This window comes from Pogona vitticeps, chromosome 11 (assembly GCF_051106095.1).
Source record: "Pogona vitticeps strain Pit_001003342236 chromosome 11, PviZW2.1, whole genome shotgun sequence".
NCBI lineage: Eukaryota > Metazoa > Chordata > Lepidosauria > Squamata > Agamidae > Pogona > Pogona vitticeps.
Window position 1 is genome coordinate 8758242 of NC_135793.1, and position 23612 is coordinate 8781853.

The 23612-nt window shown below is 45.2% G+C and overlaps 1 protein-coding gene across 1 annotated transcript in view; it reads left to right on the plus strand.

Annotated features, from left to right (window-relative positions):
- Positions 1–2655: 2655 nt before the first annotated feature.
- MID2 (midline 2) overlaps positions 2656–23612 on the plus strand; it is a 203299-nt gene continuing 182342 nt past the window's right edge. The window contains exon 1 of the mRNA XM_072981397.2: positions 2656–2791. The gene's annotated coding sequence lies outside the window, so the exon portion shown is untranslated. The remainder of the gene's footprint in view (positions 2792–23612) is intronic.

Consider the following 23612-nt stretch of genomic DNA (forward strand, 5'->3'; position numbering starts at 1 on the left):
GTAAGTAAGTAAGTAAGTAAGTAAGTAAGTAAGTAAGTAAGTAAGTAAGTAAGTAAGTAAGTAAGTAAGTAAGTAAGTAAGTAAGTAAGTAAAAGTAGCTCATAAATCTGCCACATTGTGACTGGACTGGGGTTTGTTTAGATTAGCTTTTGCTTAGGGTGGCAAGAGATGTTTGGATGCTACTTGAGGATGTGTGTAGAGACAAATTAGCTAATTGCTTGCAGATCTTTGCTTCTCGTTATTGGAATATTAAACTTTACAAGGGACTGACTGCAGCAGTCAGAACTGGGAGCTTTACAATGGCTCTGAAGGTGCTGCTTAACTTTGGTTCTCATTAGCTCCAGCAATGAACAGCTGCATCATTTATAAATCACCATTTGCAACTGGAATAGGGAATGTGTGAGCATGCACTTGTGGTAGGACTGCAGTTCCTGCATACTATTCCTGAATATTAAGTTGGCCAGGGGGTGATAGAGATTGTAGTCCAAAAACATATGACAAGCCACATGCTTCCCATCCTGATTTAATGACTTAACTGTACAACTTATACATGTCCATGTTGTTGTAAAGTGTTTCATGGTGGTTTGGTCCTGAAAGGGCCTCAAGATGCTTTGGCTTTACAAAAGACCTCCTCCTGGTTGGACACTGCTCAAACTTATTTGGATCAACACAGTGGCCTTCATTTTGGGACTGACCTTAACGCTATTGGGACTATGATGATGAGTGCCTGCATCTCTGTATGTCTACCATTATGCTACTGCTCAGTGCTGAACCCTACAAGCAGAGTCTAATTAGGAAAGTTGAGTCAAGAATTGCTGAGTGATCATATCAGAATTAAAAAAAAAAACTTGGCCACAATTGCCAAGGGCTGGAGGCCAGAAGAGACTGCAGAGTTTCTGCCAAGATTTACTTCTTCTGTAGTTTGGTATTGCTGTCATCTGCTAGCTTGAGTTCACCTGAAGGATAGATTGATTATCTATCTATCTATCTATCTATCTATCTATCTATCTATCTATCTATCTATCTATCTATCTATCTATCTATCTATCTATCTGTCTGTCTGTCTGTCTGTCTGTCTGTCTGTCTGTCTGTCTGTCTGTCTGTCTGTCTGTCTGTCTGTCTGTCTGTCTAATATACTGCCCCATAGTGCTTGCAGCACTCTTTGTGTGGCTTACAATATAATTAGGCAAGCAAACTGGGTACTCATTTTACTGAACTCAGAAGGATGGAAGGCTGCATGAACCTTGAGCCGGTTAAATATTGAATGATGGGAAAAGTTACTCCCAAAGCTCAGACCAACACTCTTAATTGCACACCTTCCTGAAAGCACCAACCTTATCTGATTTCAAAAGGGGGGGGGAGTTTGCGCTTGGATGGATAACCCCCAGGGAATCCCAAGAAAGAGTCCTGCTGGCAGAACGGCTGCCAGTCAGAATTTATAATACTGGAATGAATAGATCACTGTCCTGAGTTGATAGAAGGCTTGCTCCCTCTGTTTTTATGTCCTGTGGGAGAAGAGGGGAATCTTATTAGATGATGTTGGCAATACCTGCTGCTGCTTCTGCTGGGGGGGGGGCGGGATGGCTTTCTGCACCCAAGTTCTACCCAAACAAGATGACTACCTGCTTATAATTGGAAATATCTGAATGAAAGCGGCAGGAATCTCATGGGAAACCGATGAGATCTATGGATCTGTCACACCTAGTGTGACCTAAGCCCCACTCCCATGAGACCTACGTTCCCACCTCAGTGTGGCTGTCATGCAGGCTTCTACGTGTGGCTTGAATGGCAGACTTCTAATTACTGTATGTGCCATCAAGTCAATTGACGGCAGGCACACGCAACCCCTTCCGCGGAGTTTTCCAGGGAGGGAGCACTCAGGAGTTTACCATTCACTTTCTACCCGAGACTCCCTGGGGCTGCCCAGCTCGCCCAGGGCCACACAGGCTGGCTCTACTCATAGGGTAGAGACTCAGCGGGGGATTGAACTCCCAAAGATCCAGGACTCGCGGTGTCTTTCTCGCGGCAGTTGATGTCCCCAATTTATTTGGCACCAGGGGAGTTTGCAGAAAAGCTGCCACGATGCCTCTTTTCTGGAGATCACAAGGATGAGGGCGTCTTCTTCTCCTTCTCCTCCTCCTTCCTCTTCCTTTCCCGCCTCCGAAGTCGCGCCGATTCCACGGCCACCCTGGTGCCGGGGCCGAAGTCTCCCGCTCCGCTCCGGCTCGGGGGCCGGCTTTGGCGGACCACCGCCTCCTCCTCCTCCTCCTCGCGGGGTCCCTCTGGCGGCGCCGTCTCGCCCCCGCGGCCCCTCCGCCCCAGCACGTGGAAGGCGGCCCCCCTCGGCCGGCTCGGCTCGGCGCTGGCCATTGTCCGCCGGCCCCGTCGGTGCGCATCGTGCGCGCTTTCGCCCGGAGGACGCCCCGAGGGCCGAGAGGGCGCGGCGGCGGCGGCGGTGGTGGAAGCAGAGGCGTGCGCGGCGCGGGCTCCGGCTGGGCTGGGCTGGGCTGGCTTCCTGAAGCTTGCTTTCCCCGCCTGCCTGCCTGCCTGCCTGCCTCCTCCCCTCTCCCGGACCGGCCTCGCCTCCCTTCCCGGCGGCGGCCGAGCGAGCGAGCGAGAGCTCCGCTGCGCTCCCCGCCGCGTCCGGCTCCGGCGCCGGCTCCTCCTCCTCCTCCTCCTCTTCTTCCTCCTCCTCCTCCTCCTCTCCGCGCCTCCAGCCAAGATGACAGCCGGGCGGCGGCGGCGGAGAACGGGCGGGCGGCGGAGGCGCGGCGCTTCCTCGCACCGGCTGGTACGTAGCGCCCGGCCGGGACGGCCCACCGACCCACCGACCGACCCGCCGGGACGGGCTCGGGGAAGGAAGGCGGCCGGGCGGCGGGCGCGGCCGGAGCCACCGCCCCGACGAGAGGGCCCGCGCCGTGCCGGCGGGAGAAGCGGCCTCGGCGCTCCCAGCCGCCGCGTCCCCCTGGGGCTCCCGCCGCTGGGCGGACGGACGGGGCTGGGCGGGTGGGGGGGGTCCTCTGGCCGGGATGGGAGGGGCGTGGAGCGCTTCTGCCCGGGCTGGAAGGGGTTAATGCCGGGAGGGAGGGAGGGAGGAAAGAGGGGGGGGCGATCAACTCTCAGAAGGGCTGAGTGAGAGTACACCTAATTTCGGATGGGCAGAGGTGCGGGAGACCGAAGGGGTTAACGGCGGGGGCGGCTGTTTCGAGGAAGTGTGTGTGTGTGTGTGTGTGTTTTAGGGGACTGCTGCTTTTTCCCCCATGCCCAAGAATGTGGGGCTGGAGGGCTGGCAGGTCCCTCCCTCCCTCCCTCCCTCCCTCCCTCCCATCTTTGGCAAGGGGGAGCTCTTTTACACACACACACCCCACCGCCCCCCCCCTCTGGCTCTCCAAGACTGGCAGGTTTCCTTCTTGCTTTGCTGACAAGGACCTCAGGTGGAAGGCAGGCAGCCTCTTCCCTGGGACGGGGGGGGGGCAGATCTTTGGCAGGCACAGTTGGGGGGGGGAGAACATGTATACCCGTGTGTGAGGCGAGGAGGAGCAGAAGCTGGACATGAGGCATAGTTGACCCAGAGATCCTCCCGAGGGATCCTCTCCCTCCTTCCCCCCCCCCCGTCATTCTTCCACTTCTCCATGCCCAGGTGTTCCTCCCAGGTGCAGCTTTGAGTCTTGTGAGTGCCCTGGTATTTAGGGACCCACTTGATGGAAGTGCTGGTGGTGGGATTTTGTTGAGTTGCCAGCCGGAGGTGAGCAGGGAGGTTACACCTGTGTGCAAACCAGGTAAGGCCAGTAGGGACAAGTTATCTCTCCCAGGTGTTCCCATTGACTTTGAGTGCTGGAGTGGGTGGATGGTAAATCGTTTACCTTCCCTGGGTTTGTGAGCATCATGGTAGGGTTAAAGCTCATGTCACCTGCTTAATTAAATCATAGCTCCCTTCGCCCAGTGGCAGAGCTGGTCTTTGGAGGAATGCCACTCTGCCTTGCCATCTTTCTCTTTTCAGGAAATGCGTGATTGCAGCAGCGCGTGGATCCTGCATCTGGTTGCAGGTTCCAACTTTGCACCAACCCGAGGTGCTGAGGTGATACCTGGAGTCTCCCTTGTTTCCCAGATCTAGTAAAGAAAATGGATCTTGTGCCCTTTCGGTAGATAATGCATTTTTTTTTCAACTGGCCGGGAAAGAGACAATAAGTTTCTTTATTATTATTATTATTTATTTAATTTATATCCCGCCTATCTAGTCATGGTGGACTACTTCTTTGTTTTAGAAGTGAGTTTACTTGCAGAGTCCAAAGCAGGGCAGCAGAATTTGCAGTGGACGGCTTGGGGATTTATCGATTTTCTGCTGGGACAGGAGGCTTGAGGTCGATGAAGATTTTGTTGTGATGTTCTGAGGATCTTGCTTTATGTTGGCAGCACTACTGGCTTTGATGCCCATTATTTCTTCCTCTAGCTAAAGCCAAAAGCTGATGAGGCGGGGGAATTTTCTAGGTTTAACCTAACATACAGAAATCCTTAAAGCTGCCCGGCTTGAGAAAAAGCTGTTAACACATGTGTTTTCTGATTGCTTCACATTTTATTTTTCTCTCCATGGACGGCATCCCCAGAACCATTTTTTTGCATCTCCGATACCCTTGGCTGCTGGATTCTTTTGACAGGGCAATCCTGGTGAATGGTTTGGGATGTGGTGCTATCTTGCTGCATGGTCTGTTCTGACATCAGCAGGTAAGGGGGAGAGCATTGGCGCATGGAAAGTAGCCCCTCCTCTCTTTTTTTTGGTGGTCTGCTGTTGGACCCGCTGGGGCCACATCTTTACATCCAGTGCCTTCAAAGCCTTCAGTGCACTGTGGTTGAAGAGGCATCTTGTGATCCAGAGTAATGGCTACATTGATCTCGATTTGATAGGAGCTTGCATCACCCTCTCATTTCTTTGCTGTTCTTGGTAGCCCTTCTTACACGGAGCTGTTGGCAGGCAGTGTTTCATTATTGAGAGTTGGCTCACGTGTTATCAGATGGTGTCTGTGTGAAGTTTCAGCTTCTCCAGTGGCTTAATGAAAAACTCCCCCCCTTTTTTTTAAAGCTCCCTTTCTCTGCAACCTGGCTTACCAACACACCTTCTGTTACCTTTCCAAACCCCGAGGGGTGCAAATTCCTCTAGGAGTTTTATTTTTCCAACAACTTCTGGCTTGTTAGAACAACATTTGCAAGCTGTGATGCGTGTGTGTGTCTGTATGGAGAGAGCAGGGTTGTGTCTTCAAGAGAGGGCAGAAGGCAGATCAGGATTTCTTGGTAGACTTTGGGGTCATGCACCGCAAAAGGGCAGATGTTTCTGACTTGTTTTTTTTAAAAAGCAGTAACAAAATGTTTTTTTAATAAGTTAAATGCTGAAATAAAGAGCTTAAGCCAGCTTTCCTCATTAGCTGCCTTTCAGATGTTATAGGACCACAACTCCCATTATCCCCAGCCAGCTACTTGGAATAATAGGTGGTGTAGTCCAATGACATCTGGTAAGATCCTGAACAGGGGAGGTTTGGCTTTGTGTAAACAGGAGTGAACTTCTGTATGAAAGGTGAACTCTGTTCCATCCCATTGCTGAAAACAAAAAATGGGATTCGGAAGTTCCTAGTTTTCTGTGCTTTGGTGTCTTTAGCTTCTGCAGCTGTAGTTGATGAATCTTGGGATCTGAGCTTTTAAAAAAGTTAGATTTGTCAATCTGGGCACCTGGTTTTTTGCAGTGTTCTGTGGCTGTCTTTACAGGGTGCCTTTCCAAGGCAGATGGGCTCCAAATATGGTAATGAGGAAGATGATGGCCACCTTCAACATATCGCTTGAGAAGATGTTACTTGTTAGACTTGGGTTCAGATTATATGTTATAAATAACTTGCCATTAAGGAATTTCTTAAGTGCTGAGAAGAACTGATTGTTCATTTGTTATTCTTTTGAAAATGAAATAATGGAGAGGTAAGGAGAAGTTAATCTCTTTGTAGCACAAATTTTAATGATGTAAAACAACCATGAGGAATCGTATGGCACCATGAAGGCTGACACAATTGTTATACCTCATGTTTTTACGGACTATAACCTGCAGCATCAGATGCATGGAGTATAATCCTAAAAAGTTTAGCCATGCACAGGCTCATGAGCAGTTTTGGATAAAATGATGAATGCAAACTTTGAGGCATAAGTTGAGAATCAGGTGTTTGTTTTTTATTTCCTGATTTGTTCCTTCTGCTTTTTTTTTAAATAACTGAACAAGGCCTTTAGGAAGAGAGCTGTCTTTCTTAGAAGAAGGCGTTGAGTAAGAAAACGAGACCACCCTAAACCCTTGGAACAAATCCGTTGGCTCCCTTCTTGTAGAAATGCACTTTCCTGGCTAACGGAAGTGCCGTTTTTCAGGAGGTGGCATGTTGTACAGCGTCTTGGGGACAGAGATGCACGTGCTTTGGCGCTCTTGTGGTTGACCCTTGGCTATTTAAAGACCGGGACGGTCGTGTCAGTGGCAGATGGTGTAACTCGCCTGTTTTGGCCTGGCCGTTGCACACAGCCAGCTCGAGGGCAAATGATTTGCTCAATCAGGCGGGATTGTAAGAAATGTTTCCGGTCCCTAGTGGAATCTTTTACCCAGTTCCGAATGTGGAGAACGATTTGAATTATTCCAGGAGCGGAGCCTAATATTGGTAGGCCTAAGGCAAGATTTGCTGCCAGTTCTTTCTCTGCTGTGATTTTGAAGACCTAAATTTTTCAGGAGAGACTGGAATGACATTGATGGCGAGTGCTTTGCTTATGTGTGTGTGTGTGTGTGTGTGTGTGTGTGTGTGTGTGATCTTATTAGGACCAAATATATATGCATATGTATATATGCATGTATGTATGTGTGTGTGTGCACGTGTGTGTATACACACACATATTTACATATACATATATATATATACACACATATACATATATATATATATACATATATATACACACATGCTTGTACTGGGTGGGTGAGGGGAGGATTTCCTCCAGCAGAACTATCCTGGGTCATAGATCTTCAGCTAGTTTAAGGAAGCCTGGGTGCCTTGACCTTTTGCTTTCTAATGATTGCTCTGACTTAGCGCCATGGCTGCTGACTTTGAATTCGTTGCTCAAAATCTTTATTAGCATGGAAAACCTTTCGGCTTCCAGATGTTTTGGCTTGCCTTTCCCACCTTCCTTACCTTTGGCTTCGTTGCCTTGGTCTAAATCATCTCTGATCTCCGCCCAGCAGCCAGAGCTTAGAGAAGTTAGGTATTTGGGCTTCAGCTCCCAGAATCCCTCCTGCTGGCTATGGTCTCTGTGGTGATTCGGAGAGCTATACAGTGGTGCCTCGCATAACGAGCGCACCGTTTAACGACGAATCCGCATAGCAATCTATTTTTTGGGATCGCTAATGTGATCGCATTGCAATGTTTTAATAGCCTAAACATCGCATTGTGATGATCGGTAAGCGTTTCGCTTACCCATCTTCGCATTGCGATGTTTGTGGAACAGCTGATCGGGGTGCCCAAAATGGCCGCCACAACCATTTTCACGGGATTTCCTCGTTTACCGAGGTGGCGAAAATGGCGGCGCTATGGAGGATCTTCACATAACAGTGAGTTTTCGCCCCATAGGAATGCATTAAACGAAGTTTAATGCGTTTCTATGGGGTTCCCCCCAGCATTGCGATGTTTCCGGATAGCGACGATTAATCTGGAACGGATTAACGTTGCTATGCAGGGCACCACTGTAGTCTTAAAAAGGAAAGTTTGAATCCACTGTCCCCCCCCCCCCCCGTGCTCCTCTCCTCCTTTCTTTGCCTTAATGATCTCATGTAAGGCTTAGTGAGAGGTGTACAATTCTGGAATAATCTCCCCCTGTAGCTCAGTGGTTTAAGTATCCAGCTGGGAGCCAGAGGCTGGAAGGTCAATCTACTACTGTGCTTCCAGCGAATAGAGCCAGCCTGGGTAGCCTTGGGCCAGCTGCACAGTCCCAGGGTGCCCCCTAGAGGAAGGGAACGGGAAACCACTTCTGAGTATTCTCTACTTGGAAAACTCTGAAAAAGGTCATTGTAAGTCAGAATTGACTTGATAGCGCATGATGACAATGATGACAATTTTAGAAGGAAAGAAATTAACGTGAATGTTTCCAGATAGGTTTGGCTGGGATTTTTTAGAGGCATCTACTTTTATTTCAGTGTAAATCTATAAGATGGGCTCTTGTCTCACTGCCACTGACATTGAGCATCAGCAAACAGACCATTTAAAAATATATATACTTTTGGGGTGTGTGTGCAATTTCCAGTTTCCTTCCATCCTCATGGCTGGGGGAAATTTAAGAGCTGTGGTCCCAAAAAGTAACTTTCCCAAGCTTTGTCTGGAAACTCCTATAGCCTGCGTCGTGGAACCGTTTGAGTGCTTTCAGGTAAGCGACTAGACGTGGACTGTCTGCACATAAGATTGCCACAAATTTCAAGATGACCATGAAAGCGGATGACCTTGACATAAAAATTTTTTTCTGCCCTCTTCCGTGTCTTTTCCATAATGCTCATTATCTTGTTTAAAAATGTGAATATAAGAACTACAGAATGCAAAATATTTAATCTGAGTTCATCAAAACAAACAAGTTTTGTTGAACAGAAATATTTCATGTTTACATTTCTTATTTGCACATTAGCTTACAGGGAAATAGGTATTATGGAAGAACTAGGCCCTCTAGCCTGTTGCTTCCCTGATACCCATTAATAGGCCCCGACTGGTACAGCTAATGTTCAGGAATTGTGGGAACTGTAGTCTTTTTGGACCCTTGTAGCCTGCTGTCTTTATTTCTGTACCACCTTTCGCCTGGGTGGCTCACAAATGGTTAAAAACAGAAGCTGCTAAAACCACAATAAATTGCAACATTTAGGAGCCCTTAAACCTATAATAATATTTAGAAGGCTAGTAATTTAGAAGCAGTTTAAAAATGCACCATAAACATTATTTATGTTCAGAATTCCACAAAAAAGAACAATAAATCTGCAGCATTCCATCTTTGCTCTTTCTACGTAGAGGCTGTAGGGGTTAGTATCTATCTGGCCACATGGACTTTATTTTCTTCCTGAGACCCTGGAGCGCTTCGGTCAGTCAGAAGAGGGAGTTCAGAGTGGCCAAGATAGACTGGTAGTCGTGTTCTGATCTTCTTTTACCACTGAACACAAGGCACAAGGGACCACCAAATGCCAGCTTGTTAAGTGCCATCAATCTTGTTCTGAATGATGACCACCTTAGGAGGTTTTTGAGGTATGTAGGATTTTCCAGGAAAGTTAGCTGGTGAGGTTCCTTAGCTAAATCAGGATTTGAACACAGGTCTCCTGTGTTTTAATCTGTGCTATCTACTATACCCCACTGGCTGTCCTCAAGTCATTATAGAAGTATAGGAGTGGGGAACTTTTGCCTCTCCAAATTTTTTTTGGACTTCCTGCCAGAAGACCCAATTATCATGCTTGATGATGCAGGATTATGGGTGTTGTAATCCAAAACTTGACACCTGGTGTGGTTTAGCGGATAGATTGATGGACTAGGAGTCTGGAAACCAGGGTTTGAATCCCTATTCAGCCATGGAACTTCACTAGTGGAGTGAAACAGGTGAAATCCCCCCGTGTTAGAGATGGGGATATTCGTATTTCTTGATGAATGTGAATATCCCCGTCGCAGTTGGCCCTAATGAAGGTCTGACTTCCTGGGATCGGACCGTCCACTCACATGCCCTGCTGTGGGAAGGGTCCCATTCTCTTCCTGCTTAGCTGGCCACTCAGCAGCCATGCAGGGAGACTCATCCTCCTGCCCCCTACCTGGAGTGGCCAGTGGAGCTCCAGGCGCCATCAGAAGGACGAGTGGGACCGGCGCCGTGGCAAGACGTATGAATGGATGGTCTCGACCCTGTGATGGGGATATTCATATACGTATGAATAGGCATATCCCCCATCTCTAGTCCTTATATATCTCACTTACCTTGAAAGCCCTATTAGGGTCGCTATAAGATGGGTTCAACTTGGTGGCATGTAGCAACAATCTAAAGTTCATAGAAGGCCAAAGTTTCCCCACCTGTTTTTTTGTATTAACTGGTATCATCTCTCCAGAGCATCAGGCAGCAGTCTTCCTCATCACTGGTTAACTTTTCCTTTCAGACCAGAGATGGAAAATCTGTGGTCCCTCCAGACATTGCATTTCCCATCATTATTGGCTGTGCTAGTTGGAACTGATGGAAGTTAGTGTTCCACATCATCTATAGCAGACCTGGGTAAAGTGCGGCCCAAGGGCCACATACAGCCCGCAAGCTGCTTCTGTCCAGCCCGCCGGACATCAAAACCATTTATAGCTTTTTGTGTAAAGTTGATCAGTTGCTTATGTTTAACATACCGCAAAAAAACACACACCTCTTTAGTATTTGTGAAAGTTAACAAGTTTAAAATAAAAACAATCATAACATTACTGTATTCTCGAAGGCTTTCATGGCCGGGATCTGATGGTTGTTGTGGGTTTTTCAGGCTCTTTGGCCGTGTTCTGAAGGTTCTTCCTAATGTTTCACCAGTCTCTGTGGCCGGCCTCTTCAGAGGACTGGAGTAGGAACTCCGACAGAGCATGGACAGAGTTCCTACTCCAGTCCTCTGAAGATGCCGGCCACAGAGACTGGCGAAACGTCAGGAAGAACAACCTTCAGAACACGGCCAAAGAGCCCGAAAAACCCACAACAACCATCATAACATCACTGTTTCGTGTTATTTTTAAGTAAAGTTGGTTCGGCCCCCCGAACACAGTTCAGATTTTTCATGTGGCCCCCCCTTATAGAAATTACTTGCCCACCCCTGATCTATAGGGTTGCTGGATCTTCAGCTCTCTTTTTAAATTGAGATATAAGGGGTAGAATTAGAGACCTTCTGGGAGAGCAAAACCTCTAGCTGTGGAGCCAGAGTTTGGGTGTTCAATTCCCCCACGGTGCCTCCTTGACGAGGGGCTGGACTCCATAGGTTCCCTTTCAGCTCTGCAGTTTTGAGATTATTATTTTCCTGATCTGTTGTCTTCCCCGAAGCCTTCCTGGATTTTGTCTAGATACGTGCCTTCACAGCTCAGGGGGTAGAGAGTCTTTAGCTGAGCTCAGTTGATTCCCCCCATTCTCCTTTTGAAGTCGGTGTGCGTTTGAATTGGACGAACTGTGTGCTCTTGGCTATTCCTTGAATGAAACAACACAGAGGCGGAGTGCTTAGGCTTGCCAGATGTTTTGCAGGTGTTTCATACTGCAACTCCCATAATTTCCGATGCAGAAGCTGGGTTGGAGACCGCAGCTGGCACGTCTTTCTTCTGGATTTACAGCACTAACTGTGGCCGTTTTTTACAATTTTGTTCCTGAAAGTACACATACACGTTTTCTTCTTAATGAGCGTCCTGGTTTATTCTGTTTGAACGAACAGCCCTCCATTAAGCTGTGTTGATTAATGAGCAGGAAAGCTGGTAAGGGAGAGAAAGGTCTGAACTTTTCCTGGTGTGGCGTTCACAAAGTGACTGCATCTTGTGTGCACAGCATGAAAATGTAGGTTTGGCATTTGAAGCCCATAGACTGTGGGGGAAAACAGAGGCATGTCAGTTTGGGGAAGAAAATCTGGCATTGAGGTAATCAGGATTTACCAGCAATAGGGGGTAAAGGTACCTTTGAAAGACCCCCTAGTGCAATGTTGTTATTGCATGGTGGCTTTGGGGGAAGGTGACCCCCGCCTTGACTCCCCAACTGCTCTGATTTCTGGTGACTTTATTACGCACATCTTCTGCGTCTTAAAAACTTCACTGGTACTTCTTTCTTAGTGTGGTGATCGGTCGTGAACCATGCTGTTCTGTACACGGTGTGGGTGCACAGCTGGCTTGCTGACGGCTGCGGCCTCTGGGAGCCACTATGGACTCGCCGTTTCTCCCTTCATCCATTCTTGCTGCAGCCAAACAGAAATGTTGATGTGGAAGATGTGCTGTGGACTGACTTGAGTCTTGGCAATGGAACATCAGGTTTATATTATTATCTCGTGTGTGTTGCAAAAGTTGACTTATTGCCCTTCTTGTTTCTGCAGCTCCAGATGCAAACTCCTGCCTAGATCCTCAGAGGGCTATTGCTGCCGACCAGTGTTGATAACACCGGATCAGTGGGTAGCTCTGTATATAGAATCATTGAGTTGGAAGGGACCTATAAGGCCATCCAATCCAACCCCTTCTCTATGCAGGAATGCAAATGGAAGCAGATCTGACAGAGGATTGTCCAGTTTTTTCTTGAATGCCTTCAGCCGTGGAATGCTTATCCCTATCATGTCATTGGTTCCATTGTAATACTCCTCATAACAGTTAAGAAGCTAGCTTCTTTACTCCTGTGCAAATGAAGCAATGTACATAGTTCCTTGTTTTCAGCAATTCTGGTTAAAGTAGTTATTTGCTGGAGCGAAGCACTGTTTGTAATGCATTCCTCTTATTTTTATATGGCCACCCAGCGGCACATTTCTCAGACAAAGGAAATGCAATATTGAAGTGCAAAGCAATAATGAAAGACATTAAAAGCCAATAAGGCACAGCATAAAACTTCCCTCTTTCGCAAAAAAGTAATTTTTATTTTTGCATCTTAAAACACCCAACACTGTTTGCACGCACAGAGAGTTTTATTTGTTTCAGTTTGTTTAAATGGCCAGGAGCACCTTTTGTTTTAGTGCCCAAAGATGACAAAGGAGGAGTCTGGGTGAGCCTCTCTGTGGAGGTTGGCCCATAGCTTTTCCAAGGAGGCCATTCTGCCTCCATCAATGGAAAGTTAACATCAAATTGCACATTATATTGACTCTGTGCTTACAATTATCTACTTCCTTTCATCAAAAGCTGCAGCTGCATTTCCTGATCAGGGCCCTGGCTGGGGAATTTAACCACTTCTGTTCCATGCTGTTTTCCTTGCTAAAATCCTGCCCCCTCCCCTGCGTCCTCTTTCCTGCATATAAATGGCTCAAATCCTGTTGCTTCCTGTAGTAAATCACACTAGAGAAGGCTCATTGAATTGATGGGGATTGCCTAAGTCAGGATCCATCCAGAGCCTTCTTTGCAGAACTCCATTTTGGACGGATGCCGTTGCCCTTTATATTTCATATGTGTTTCTGTCCCTCTTGGTGCCTCAGGCGTTGACAGTGAAGCAGCCCCTACCGGTAATTAACTTTGTTTTATCTCCTTCCATTTTTGCAGAGGGATTAAACATACCTGTCTGGCTTTTGTAGGCTTGTGAGCTGTTCTAACAGCTGAAATTCATTTTTAATGGCAAATTTAATTGCAGAGTCCACTCATTGATTCTCTGTTTTACAGCTATATTAGCTAGGCTGTGGAAGTGTTAATGGTCTAGAAAATCTTCTTTAATAAAGCAAAGCCACTTTTGAGTTAGGCGGGCGGGCGGCAGAGGAAGAAAGATGTAACTGTAAAGTAGGAGGTCTGTTACCTGACATGAAAATAGTTCAGAAATAGCAGCATAAATAGAGGCTGGCGACAATGGGCCACAGTAAATGGAAAACATTCAGAGGCTGTTTTCTCACAGAGAGGTTTATTACCACACCAAGAGACAACTTTTGGCTAATAGTTTTGCATTTCCATTTTTTTTTTTTTTTTGGCTTGTACTATTGCGGTGCAGAATGAGTTTGCCATATGGTTGTGTGAAGTACTTTGTACCACTTATTTGCTCCTAGAATGCGTTCCTTGCACTCTAATGCGTGGAAACAGGGAAAGGAGAGGTTTTTTTTCACACTGTATTCCCAGATTGTTTGCATTCCTAGAATGCTTATTTTGTGTTAAAACAAAGCACCCTCATAGTTTCAGTTTGCTACTCTTTGCGTATGTGACGAGGTGATCCTGCGGCTTGTTGCGTGCATTCAGCTTTTGCCCTTCGGCTCCGCAATTATGTTTCTCTGCAAATGTTTGGCATATATTTTTCATCGCTTTGGCCGTTGCTGCCATAAATCTCTGTACCCGAGAAGTGAAAAATAATAATTGCAAAACAGTTTTGCCTTATGTACAAAAGAGACCTTAAATCATGGTCCATGCTGTTGATGTTGGACCACCACTTTTAGGTTGTCCAAATTGGGGTTGAGTCTTTTCTTCCTCACCGTTAATCAAAAGATAACATTTATATTTCTTAACACGAACAGAACAATGGTTGTATTTTCACAGTAAGAAGCTTGCGCAGATGAAAGACAGTGTGGCAAGAAAAGCCATTTTGGATTAAGTCAGTAAGGATAGTCCCCCCCCCCTTGTGTGATAAGTTTTCCTTCTTTCCACATTTATATTTCTCTGCATAAAACACTTCTCTTTCCAGCACCAAGGGCTAGAAAATCCTGTCATACTCTCTAATCCCATTAGAACCAATTTAGCAGGATAGCTGGTGCTTCCCAGTCTAGCTTCCAGTGAGACCAATTGCAACCAGCCATATCCCGAGTGACTGCTGGATCCAGCTGTAACTGGAGCTTCTCTCTGTTTCTAGTTTTAATGTTATTATTAGTAATATATCCCACCTTCCTTCCAGTAAGCAAAAGGCACCATATATCACTCTGTTCCCTCTCCCTTTAACCTCGCCACACTCCTGTGGTGTAAATGTCAGGCTGAGAGAGGAAATGGCAGAACCAAGGTCACCCGGTTAATTTTATAGCTTGCACTGGGACTTGAACCTGGGGATCTCCCACCAGGCTGGCCCTCTTAACGACTACACCGTGCTGGTTCTTTATGTGGACTGTAGCTACGGTGTTGTGCTTAGCGGGGCTGAAAGACTTCAGACGGTCAGATGCGGCCCTGAAGTGGCACTTGAGAGAAAAATATTTCCAATGTAATCTTAACAGCATTGAGTAGAAAAGCTTGTTACTATTATTTCCCAGGCCTTTTGAATAAAACATCTGATAGGATAACCTCAAACGGCATTGACTTTCAGTTCCTGTGGTCACCTTTTGATAACCAAAAACTCCTTGCTAGACTGGTTCACCGACATTTAGCAGGGTAACAACAGCACTGAATATTCCTGCAGCGGGTTGTTAATTACACCAAGTATTTCCTTGTGCATTGACGGTCCCTTTTATAAATAGATAGATAGGGAGTTAATGATAGATACAAATCTCCTGCTTTATTCAAGGGTATGTGTGGAAAGCCTAGCCTTCTGTTGGTTGTATGTTGTGTGAGTGCCCATCTATCTATCTATCTATCTATCTATCTATCTATCTATCTATCTATCTATCTATCTATCTATCTATCTATCTATCTATCTATCTATCTATCTATCTATCTATCTATCTATCTATCTATCTATCTATCTATCTATCTATCTATCTATCTATCTATCTATCTATCTATCTATGATTGATTATATTTCTATTCCACCTTCCTTCCAATGAGCTCAAGGCAATATACATGCTATGTCCTTCCCTCCTTGTGAGGGAGATTAGGCTGACATAGAGTAACCAGCCAGTGAATTTCATTGCCAAATGTGGATTTGAACCCATGTCTCCTGAGTTCTAAATCAGCTCTCCAGCTATCACATAGCGCGGCTTCTAATGGCTCCTTACTCTACAAGGCTACTTTTCCCCATGGCCTCATTTATTGCCTGAGCTGAAAAATATAAAGCCCAACCCATAGATTGTGACTCTTTTTGTCACTGATTCGGTTCTGCTAATAGAAAGAAAATAGCAGATTCCATAGATGGATGAAACAGGATTTCTTTCTCTCTCCCCCCCCCCCGCCCCGAGGCCTGTGTCACAGTGGGCAGGAACAGGAGGTTTAAACCTCTGATCTTTGCATGCTGAGATCTGTATCAGAGGTTGGGAGCTGCTTTTTAGACTACAGCTCCCAGAATCCACCCACCAGAATGACCTCTGCCCATGTGCTCTGGAAGATTCTAAAAGCTGTGATCTAAAAAAATGTACAGTGGTGTAATTCGTTCTGCGAGTAGTGCTGTCTTGCGAAATTTTCATCTTGCGAAAAGCGGCTTCCCACAGGAATTCATTGCATTTGTATGGGAACCTCGCAAGATGAAAATAATTCATTCGTCTTGCGAGGCATCGGTCCTGCGAAAAACATTAGTCTTGAGAAACACGGCCATAGAAGAAGCCGTCTTGCGAGGCACCATAGTGTTACCAGCCAAATCTGAATTCAGATTAGACCAGTACTGGGTTCGAGTTCTCCGGCAAGGATCACAGGCTAAGGCACAAGACAGCTGAACAAGCCAATTTTATTAAATTACAAAAGTTCACCTGGGCCTCCCATCTTAAAAGCAGAGGGAGACCCAGAATAAAGAGTGAGCCTAGGTTTTATAATAGTTATAGACAAAGAACCATAAAAGAACTGCATTGCTATTGGTCATCTGTAGCCCAACTTTTGGATCTCGGCTGTGATTGGACTTCAGGTGTTTCTGCAGTTGACCTATTGGTCATCTGTACCGCAACCTTGGATCCTGCTCCTCATTGGATTTGAGATGCTAACTTAGCCAATCAGAAGTTAGAAGAAAATATCAATTTTATGCCCTGATGTTTCTTTGACCTGTGCCCAAGATGCTGCCTGAAAGTCTCTGGGAACAGGAGTATCCATCATCATCACTGCCTTCCTCCCCTGACATTCCAGGGCCACTTTGGGCAGGATATAGAAGGCCCTTTTGTTATTCTAAGTGTAGCCATCTGGCCATACTTTACCACAATGTCAGTTCCTGGTGTAGGATGGGGGTTTCTTTGTTTATTTGGATGGGCCATAAATGCTTATCATCAGTGCTATCAGCTAAGTGTGAATGGTCTTTGTTGTTCCCAGCTCTGGGTTGAGGCAGAGTTAAAACAGAATGGAGTTTGTAAAACAAATGTGACCATTTGGGAGGGCATACAGTGGACCCTCGACTTACAGACGGCTTGACTTACAGACTTTTCAAGTTACAGACTTCTCAGGCTGCAAAATTTAGATTCGACTTGCAGCCGGAGAATCGACCTACAGACCAGAAAAAAAGCAAAATGGAACAAAAATAGAATAAAAACTGCCAGTTGTGGGATTAATCAGTTTTCAATGCATTGTAGGTCAATGGAGATTCGACCTACAGACTTTTCGATTTACAGCCACTGTTCCAATACGGATTAATTCCGTAAGTAGAGGGTCCACTGTACATTCTAGGCATTGCAGAAATACAAAATGTAGCAGGAGTACAAATATAAAGTACATTTGGGATAAGATACAGTTGTTGTGGTATAGATACAGAGCATAGATACAATATTGTTACAGCTACATTGTGAACAAGATGTTATAGTACATGAGAGATTCTCAAGTTTATTGATACAGTTGATAGTAATAAAACTGTTAAAATACAGTATCAAATGTGAAATGCTAGGTGTAAGTCTTTCTGGCCCAAAGGTCAGGAATTCCCGGGTTGAATTAAAGGCACCCAGAAAAGAGATATACATACACATATAGATATAAATGTATACTAAAATAAACAATAAATGCAAGTATTAAATCATAGTACATTACAAAATAGCATAATCAATGCAGGAAATAGTGTTATTCAAAGTACTCTGCTTGTGTTACATTATAATTCAATAAGGGCCTGGTCTCAAAGTTACACAAATTTGTTAGAATTCTGTTACAAAGGTTACAAGGTATTTTGATTACAGACTACATAACCCATACAGTGCTTAAGACTCATTACAGAAAAATCTATCATAGAAAATATACATCAAGCATTAACTATAAATAAGAATGAAGCATAAAAGAATAAAGCATAATATTACTTGTTAAAATAAGGTTTCATCCTGGCCCACTCACAATAGCAATCACAAAAACCATTTGTCTTGCGGATTTTTTGTCCTGCGAGGCATTCGTCTTGCAAGGCACCACTGTAGTAAGTTTGTAAGCTGTGGTCTGTATGCAAAAAGTGTCTGTATTTATTTGAATCTGTATCTGGGTCCAGCGCTCACCGACACTGGATGCAGCCCTCGGGTTTAATAAGAATATGTATCCTGGCCTGTAAAAGAGTGAGGGTGGAGTCAATTCACAGGGACACTCTCAGCAACTCCATGTTCTCCAAGGAGATGCAGTGGGACTGAATTCACTCTTGCTTGGTTTATATCACAATCATCCTCATTATGAAATCCACATGGAAATGTCAGATACTGTACATAAATTGTTAGAGACTACCGCCTTTCTCTAGCAGAGGTTGGAATGACAGGAGGCTGCCGGCTATGTGCAGAAGTGGTGGGCGGGGGTTTGTGGAGCTGTGAAGGGAGATTTACAGCCTCCATCTGCATTGGGAGCATTTTGTTTATGCTCAGGAATCTGGCACGCACTGGAAGCTTCCACTTTAAAGTCTTTGGACTTCTTTTTTGGCACACGAAACAACACTCCCTGGGGTAGCAGTGGCTGTCCGTTGTCTGTCTCTTAAAACTTGTATCCATAAACACTGGAAGCTCGTGTAGGGCCAAGGCTGTGAAATGCTTTCTTCTACTTTGTGGGTTTGTGCAGGGTCTGGCTGGTTCGGTTTCCTCCCCGTCTCTTATACACGCTTGCACCCAGAATTAAAAAACAAACAAACAAACAAAAAACTAGGGGGGGGGAATTTCAGCATTTGGGGATGTTTGTGCCATAATCTCCCCCTGCAACATGGTTGGCAGAAAAAGGCACTTGAGGTGGTGGTACCCCGTACTAATAATGCATTGCTCAGAAACTTAAGTTTCTGCCTGTTGCTTTCCACACGCCGGGGCCTGCCCTGCATGAAAAGTCTGGGAGGACAAGCTGCAAGGAGTGATTCCGTTTGCCGAGCCAACTTGGCCCCGTGTTGGAGGGAGGGAATGAATGCCTGGCAAGCAGGTTTGGCTCCGTTGCTCGCACGGCCTTTCTTGGGCTCCCTTGTTTTTCTCCGGAAAAATGTCTCCCGGCTTCTCTTGCAGAATTTTGTTGTTTTCCCCCCGCCTTGCTGAAATTGCCTTGCTTTCTGGTTCCCCGCTGAATTGGGTACGTTCTCTTGGAACATCTCTCCTTTCTCCCCATCCTGAGCTCCTTCAAAAATAAAAAAAACCCTGAAATTCTGTTTATGCGATGTATAAAGGATGCTTGGAATACTTCATAAAAGGCCTCATTTTGTGAGACCTCTAGAGGTAGCTTTTGATGTTTCCCTTCGTGCTTTTTAAATCATTCTGAGTATGATATCAGAAATGTTTCTTCCGGGAGGACGTTTTTAATGTTTACAAGACTGGTATTTTATAAGGCTGCTATTTCTTTCTCGCTGGGGAAAAAGTTTCGAATAATTGTTAGAATAGCTTGACTGGGAGTTGAGGGTCCTGTGTTTAAATCCCTATTTGTTCATAAAACTCACCGGGTGACCTTGACGCGACTCAGCCTTGTCTTATCTCACCACGTTGGTGTGAGGGTAAAGTGAGGAGGAGGAGAGCCATGGAAGCTGCCCCGAATTCACGCAAATTGTGTTCCAGCAGCTGTTTATCTCAGCTAAAGTCCTTTTTGGAAAAAAAATTATTTAAATTAGAGTGGATTCGATTTAAATCAAATTGATTTAATTTTTTTTAAAAAAATCAGATTTCTTTGATGATTTAAATCAAAAATGTTTTTTTTAAAAAAAATTAAATCGTGATTCAGATCAGTTCAATTTTTTAAAAAAATAATAATGGATTTTTAACCACCCTGATTTAAACCAATAAAGAAAAAAAAAGGATGCAAAGCAAAGAAAATATGCTACAACAGAAAAAAAAATTGCAAACAAGTGGGAAAAGAGAACATGCAGGAAACAAAAAAAAACAACTTAAACTATACAGTTACGAAAACAGTGCATTCCCTCCTCCAGGACCATTCGAGATAGTACATTTTTTCCATTTAGGAAGCCCCATTCCCCTTCCAGAATGGCTTTGAGTCTTGCGATGGTGCACGACCCTTCCCTGTTTAACTCAGGGCTTGGCCGAACTTTTTCAGCAGAAGTTTTAGTTTCCTTCTCTGGCTTGCGCCTGTTGTGTGTGCCTTCCCTGGCCCTTTTTGGATAGTGAAGTGTTCTTGTGAGAAAGATCTGCTGACTAGCAATTCAGTTAGCCTCGTGCCCCTGGTTTTCTGCTCTCCGCTGGGACCGACTTGGGTCTGTACAAATGAAGAGATGGAAGAAGTCAGGACAGATCTCTGAGATGGGGATCTGTGGAGCAAAATGCTCCCAGGTCACCACTCCCCGGTCTTCTCTTTGGCTTCTGTTGGCGCTGCTGATTTGATTACATTTCCCCTTGGACCTGATCCGTAAAACTGTCCAGAGAGTAAGGCACTGGAGGTTGCTGCTTTTTGACCTTGTTCCTCTTCCTTTTTTACTTTCTCTGGGAGATCAAGTAAACAAGCTACTAAAAAGAGACTTAGCCGGGCAGTGTTGATTTTGTAATTGGAAGTGGCTCCTCTAGTGTGACGTGGCCCATGGCAGGTTTGTGACAGGCTTCCCAGAGCCTGTGAAGGGGTGCCATCAAGCCTGTGGTTGCATGGCTTGGTTGGTTCCTGGTTGTGCAGTTCTGCCAGCATTACTTTTCCAGTTTCCATTATTCATGATATTATCACCGAAATGAACCGTGAAAGCTGGTTGTGTAATTTTTGAGAGAAGCCATTAACCATTTTCTCACAAAACAAATGATCTCGTGAATAAACCAAGTTTCGGAATTGTGCGAGCAGCAGAGCAGAAACCAGAAAGCATGGGGAAAGGAAGGAACGTTTTCCTATTCTCTGCTGTTTCCCTTAGATTTATGGCAAAATAATAGCTCAGATTTGGCCGCAGTGTGAGTTGCCAAAGATCTGTCTTCCTTGTGGATCAAAGAAATTATAGATTCCTTTACTTATTCCTTTACCCATTCTTACCTAAGAGGTTCTAGATTCCTTTAACCTTTATTGTCAAGATATGTGCTCTCTCTTTTTTTGACATATCAAAGTACTCGGAGTGGATATGAGGTTTCGGTTCTAAGCTGTTGCAAGAGTTAGCGCTTTTTCTTGATTAGCTGGCATAAGATAGATGATCTTCTGCATGTTTATTCTTGTTGGTTACATACGAATCCCATCTTCTTTCCAAGGATCACTTGATTTCATAACAAACCCGATGTGGCCGGTTGGGTTCTGGAGTGGTGACCTGCCTGTGTGAATGAGATGGTCTTAATCGCTGACTAGAGTGAGGGTGAGGATCCAGCGCTCTCCTCAAAGGCTCATGGCCCTTCCATAAGACCCTGTTCTTTGGTGGCTTCTCACCTTCTCTGAAATTCACTTTGGCCCCTGAGTTTAAAGAGCCTTCCTGTCTTTTGAAGTTGGACATTCACTTTTGCCACTCTGCATAGGCCTTTAAAGTTGTAGTAGTAATAGTAGCAGTAGTAGTAGTTGTTATGTGATGTCAAGTCACCTTTGACCTATGGTGACCCTATGAATAAGTGACCTTCAAAACGCCCTGTTCCCAACAGCCCTGCTCAGCTCTTGTAAATGCAGGCTTGTAGATTCCCTTATGGAATCAACCCATCTCTAATTTGGTTTTCATGTTTTCCTGCTGCCGGTGTTTCCTTACAAATCTTATGCCTGGAATTCAGAGGTGCACTGCTATTGAACCTGTTGTACTTAATCATTATGGCCAATAATAATAATAATAATAATAATAATAATAAGAAGAAGAATAAGAATAAGAAGAAGAATAAGAATAAGAATAAGAATAAGAATAAGAATAATAAGAATAAGAATAAGAATAAGAATAAGAATAAGAATAAGAAGAAGAAGAAGAAGAAGAAGAAGAAGAAGAAGAAGAAGAAGAAGAAGAAGTGCTAAATCAATTCTGATTTATAGTGACCCTTTTCACGGTTTTCTAGGTAGAGAGTACTCAGAAGTGGTTTACCCTTTGCTTCTTCTTTTGGGGCATCCCTAGGACTGTGCAGTTGGCCCAAAGCCACACGGGTTGGCTCTTCTCTTGGGAGCCCAGTCGGAAATCGAACTCCCAATCTCTGTCTCCACAGCCAGATACCTAAATTACTGAATTATCTAGCCAGCTCATTAATGCCAATAGGCATAGCTAGATAGATACCCCCAGCTAAGTTGCTCCGTTCCTTGAAAAAAAATATTAAAATGAGGCTTTATGTGCATCTCTTGAAGCAATGAGCAGAGATGCAGCCAGATGAAGTAGCACCGTCCCAATGTGACATCACTATACAACTCGACACCAAAATATCTCATGATCTGGGTTCTAAATTTCTGGGTCTTCTTTCTGGGATGGGTCTTGAAGGTATTGTTTTACAACAGTTCCATTCCTTCCTGGAGGGTTGAGCTCAGAAGGCGGTGTCACGAGAATCCTGTTTGACAGTCTGACCCTTGACTTGAGGGGTCCCCCAAGGTCCAGTTCTGTCCACCATGCCATGTAATGGCTGAAACTGCTGGGAGAGGTTTTCTAGAGTTTGGGGTTGAGTGCCAGCAGTATGCTGGTGACACTCAACTCCGTCTTTCCTCTCCGTCTTATTCTAAAGAAGTTGTTTTGGTCCTAGATTAGTGTCTGTTGTCAGTAATGGACTGGATGAGGACAAGCAAATGGAAACTTAATCCAGTTAAGACAGGGGGGCCATCTGGTCAGTCAAAAGGCAGATCGGGGAATGAGGATTCTGCTTGTACAGGGTTATATTCCCTGGAAAAGTCCGATCGGCAGCTTGGGTATGCTCTTGGATTCAACCTAGAGTCTTGATGCATAGGCTTCATCAGAGGCCAGGAGTGCATTTGGACAATTAAAGCTGGCATACCAGCTGTGCCCATTTTCTTGAGATGTCTGATCTGTTTATGGTAGCACATGCGTGATGTATGGCCTGTCTGGATTACTGCACTGTGTTCTGCGTGGGGCTGCCTTTGAATAATGTTTGGAAACTGCAGCTGGTTCAGAATGAAGCCAGGCTGCTGAGCGGCGCAGGGAGCCTTTGCCTGATCTGTGGCAGCAGCTTTTGTGGCTGCCAGTCCCTTTCTGAGCCCAGTTCAAAATGTTGGTTGTGACAGAGGTATATACAGCTTGGGTCCAGGCTATTTGAAGGACTGTCCCATCCCCTATGGGCCTCCTTGGCTTTTAAGATCATCTGAGGAGGCCTTTCTTGCAGTCTTGCCACCACCAGTGGCTCGCTCGGTGAGGACTTCCTTTTTCCCATGGACTTTAAGTGGAATTTGTAGGAATGCTGCATTTTGATAGACTTAGGAATTGCAGAAATGCTTTCAGAAGTGCAGCAGTACCTTGGATTGCAAACACCTTGGTTTACGTAGTTTTCGGTTTACAAATCGAAATCCATAAGAAATAATGCCTCGGTTTATGTTGTTTTCCTTCCCCCCCTGGAGTATGAAAGAGTTTTCCCAGGGCGCGTTGTGCCTATAGCGCTGCCCCTTTTGTTGCACAGTTGGCGTTTCGGTTTACGAAATTTCGGCATTACACAATGTCGAACAGATGAATTTCGTAAACCGAGGTACGTCTGTGTTTTCAAATGATATTTTAGTGTTACGCGTCTACTTTTTAAAATTATATACCTTGTGGTGTTTTTAATTGTGATTCTTGATTCTGAGCTGCCTTGAGTTTCCTATGGGGAGAGAGGTGGCATG